We start from the raw sequence: 4,306 nt of genomic DNA on the forward strand, positions 1-4,306 counted from the left end.
CAAAGTTAAAAATAGGGTTTTTTTTTTTTTTTTTTTCTTTCTGACAGTTGGTTTTGAATCTTGGAGAGGTTTTCTTCTAGGCCCACAAATCACATTTTATGAATAAATTCAGATGCCAAATATCAAATTCCTACTAACAAACCGTAAGGAGAAACTGACAAAGACTAAGCCATATGACTGTGTTCATTTACTTATTTTATTCATATCCAATGCCTAGATTCCAAGTGAAAATTCAATGTCTATATAATGGATCTGCATGAATCTATAATCAGTGTTTGGAGTAACAATGAGCAGAGGACTTGCCTTAATGTAGACACACACCTTCTCATTCAACTCCTTCAAGAGAACCCCTCAGCAAAATGCAGTCATGTCTACTGAGAGGGATTAGATCACTGGAAACAGTTTAGGCAATCTGTCACTAATAAAAAATATTGCCCTCTGGAGTAGTTTAAGACTAATAAACAGGGTTAAAGTTAAAGTCTCAAAGGAAAGTAATTAAATGCTTTTGAGCATTTAATTGGGGTCTTTTTTTTTTTTTTTCCAGCTACAAAGATACAAATATTTACACACTGGACCAAGTCCACTACTTGGTTTAAATTCTATTGGGGGGTGGGGCGTGTCTCAGGCCAAGTGCTTGCTTAGTATAAATAGACAAAAACAATCAGAAAGCACTTCTTTTCAACCATTGTTTAAGGTTTGGTAGAATAACCTTAAAACAGCAGATAGCTCTGGCTATTCCTACTCTAGCCAAGGTGGGGAGCGATTCAAATGAGGACCTGAGTAATTTTCAGGAAGCGCAGCTCCTTTTTCTCCCCTGACAGCAAGCTGCAGAAGGGACAGAAACTTGGTCTGTCTTGACGGATGCATTCTCAATGACTTAACACGGAGCAAGCATAGTGATACTTCAGTTGTGTCCAGGTTCTATGATAACTGCTCACCAAATCCAAAAGGCAAAATACAAGTTCTAGACTAAGATGTGGATAAAGGATACCTGTACAAAATTCAGAGTCAGAGATTGCCGATTTTATTATTTAGAAGCATTAAAAAAAAAAAAATCCCATGGGAACCAGCAGTTAGCGTAATGGCTATGTCGCTGGACTCCCACGTAGTCGACCGCGGTTCGTGTCCCGGACCCGGTGGCTTAAAACTCACGCCGGGTGCGTGTGCGTGCGTGCCCAGGATCCCGAGAGGAGAATGGAGGAGAAGGGATTGCGGCGTGACCATCCCCCCTGGGGGGTGATTTCTCGCTTTCTGTCTCTATGTCTCTCTCTGTCTGTCTGGCGAGCGCACGCGCCCTACAGTGAAAATCTCTCTCAAAAAAAAAAAAATCCCTTTCGTCCAGCTTCATGGCCTGGTGGTTAAGAAGCGGTATCCCACACAGCCCAACACACGGTTCGAATGCTAGCCCCTGTGTGTGCGCATGCCCCGTATCGCAACAGAATGAAGAAATGGAAAGGAAGAGATTGTGGAGTGACCATGCCCCATTGCTGGGTGCTTTCTGCCTCTCCCTCTTCCTCTCTGCCTCTCTCTAACTCCTGGATAAGTGCACGCATGCACTGACAAATAGAAGAAAAAAAGGATTCATTCCTTAAAAACTGCATCACCTATGATCACCTAGGAGGACTATAACTAAAATTATGGGCTCATACCCTTTAAAATTCTAGCATATCTGGAAAAAATAAGATACTGTGCCTACTGACTATTCGTACTTCTTCTTAAGTGATCTTTAATATCTTTTTCTACTGCAGTTAAAATGAGAAACAGACATGTATTTAAAAACCGATCTTGAGTTCACCGATATTTAAAATCACTTTCTTCCAAGAGTGAAGTTTCTCTTACCCCTTTCCATTCCAATCAAATGTTACTACACTGAGTTGCGGTTGCCCTTGTGTGTGTCTGTCCTGCCAGGCAGTAATGCCTTGCGGAGCACAGGCCATGTTCTTATTGCTGTACTCCCAAAATTCGAAATCATGCCTGCCATATTTTTTATTGAAATGACTATTTAATTAATCAATATAGAATACTGAGGCACAACTGAGGATGAGAAAGATGGTACTCAGAGCAAGTAAAGGGATGAAGAAACAAACAAACAAAAACATTATAAAATTTACCACAGTGCCTTGACTCACCAGAAAAGGCAGCAAAAGCTCCTGAAATTCAATAGCACTATGGAGAGTTCTAGAGGGATTTTAAGAGAAATGCCTAAATTAGTTCTACCCAAACGCAGATTACGCTTTTTCCAACAAGAACATCTTAATGTCACGGGCAACAAGAAGCCGAGAGGAAATTATTTTCCTACGTAGACTGTATCCTGGCCCTATTGTGGCACCGTGTTTGGTACTGTGGGTACAAGGACAAATAAGGCATCCTCACTGCCCCTGATGAGTCTAATAAGCAGTATCAGAGTAATAGTGCACCCTCAAAGAGTGGTTCTAGCCTGAGTAGGGGAGAGGGAAAGTGAAGCTCACTAATTCTCTAGAGACTTCTATATTTTGCTAACACAACCCTTATGAGGCTGGAAAGGCTACAGGAGAGTACATCTTAAACTTTCCTTTCAGGATTTACTCCTCTGTCTCTTTTTTTTTTTCTCGAAGCAATTTATTAACAGAAAACAGTAATTTGAAGAGTCCTGTTTACAGACGGCGATCCCCCTTCCTTCAATCCACCCAGTCTTCATACCTGAGCAGGTAAGGGCTCTGAGGGGTGACTGAGCCCCAGGGCTGGGGTCTTGGTCCTATTTCCCACTGTGGCCCAGAGCTTGATGTGTCGGGCAGCTCCTTGCAGCTCTGGGCCACATCCCAGGCAGCCAGCATGGCAGTGTATGGTGAGGATCCATCTCAGTCACGCTTCACTTTCATCCCATGGCAGATGGTTTCCTTGCCAAAAAGATCAGTGACATGGACGAAGGTATCATTGCAAGATGCAAAGATGTGGCAGGCACCGAACACGTTCTCTCCTTCAGCCCCCTGAGGTCCAAGGCTGACGACCTGTTCGTCCTTCTTTTCCTTCCCCTTGCGAGGTGCCATTCCTGCGCATGGGTCCCAGAGTCAGCCATGGAAAGCCTCTTCTGTTTCCTACATTTTAAATTTAGTTTCCTTTAAGTGCCCAGTGCTCTTTTAACTCATAGTTCTATTAGAAACAGCCTAGTGGGACCAGCAGTTAGCGTAATGGCTAAGTCGCTTGACTCCCATGTAATCGACCGTGGTTCGCATCCCGGACCCGGTGGCTTAAAACACGCCGGGAGCATGTGCATGAGTGCCCAAGATCCCGAGAGGAGAATGGAGAAGGGACTGCGGTGTGGCCATCCCCCCTGGGGGGTGATTTCTCGCTTTCTGTATCTCTGTCTCTGTCCTTTTCTGTCTGGCGAGCACTGGTGCCCTATGGCAAAAACCTCTCCAAAAAAAAAAAAAAAAGAAAGAAAGAAAGAAAGAAACAGCCTAGTAACCTCAGGCAGTATGACTCAGATCCACCTAGTACACTCACACTTGATTCTTAGGTCTTTGCACTCCTCCGTTGGCAATGGATGACCATTACTAGCTTTAGTTCCCCAGGGCTGCCACAACCCAGCACCACAGACCAAATGGCTTAAAGCTATAGAAACTTATTCTCTCATATTTCCAAAGGCTAGAAGTCTAAAATCAAGGTATCAACAGGGCAGTGTTGTCTCCAAAGGCTCCAGGGAAGAATCTTTCAGTCTCTATTCTACCTTCCAATGGTCATCAGCAATTCTTGGCATGTCTTATCTTGATGCTGCATCACCCCAGTCTCTGCCTTTCTTCAGGGGTTATTCACACGGAACTTCCTCCCTGCGTGTTAATGTCTCTGCATTCAAATTTCTCTCCTCTTATAAGGACATCCCTTTTCAATGGTGTTAGGGTCCATGCAAATCCTTATGTCCTCATTTTAACTTCATAACATCTGCCAAAGACCCTATTTCCAAAGAAAGTCACATGCACGGGTTTCAGGTGGATATGAATTTTGGAGAAACGCTATGCAACCAAGCACACTAGCTAAAAAAACACATAGAAACTAAATGACGGTTAGTTGTTGGCCTTCACAATTTATAAAATCTGTTATATTCTACAGTGTTTTGTCACTGAGAGGAAAATGTTGTATATTTAAGGTCGTTGCAAACTTGATAGCAGACGAATCTTGCAGAAGATAACTTTTAACATATTTCTAATTGTACCACCAGAAGCCAATGATTTTACTAACTGATTTAAGGTTTTATGACTCAAAACAATATTGTCTCATTGTCTCCGAATAAATTCATACAGATATTCACTTATATTTTTGCTGTAGGGAA

At 42.7% G+C, this 4,306-nt stretch overlaps 1 pseudogene; it reads right to left on the reverse strand.

Annotated features, from left to right (window-relative positions):
- Positions 1–3,029, reverse strand: part of LOC102491846 (40S ribosomal protein S14 pseudogene) — a 10,382-nt pseudogene extending 7,353 nt beyond the window's left edge.
- Between the last annotated feature and the right edge of the window lie 1,277 nt (positions 3,030–4,306).

This window comes from Tupaia chinensis, unplaced genomic scaffold (assembly GCF_000334495.1).
Source record: "Tupaia chinensis unplaced genomic scaffold, TupChi_1.0 Scaffold000251_1, whole genome shotgun sequence".
NCBI classification, from domain to species: Eukaryota; Metazoa; Chordata; class Mammalia; order Scandentia; family Tupaiidae; genus Tupaia; species Tupaia belangeri.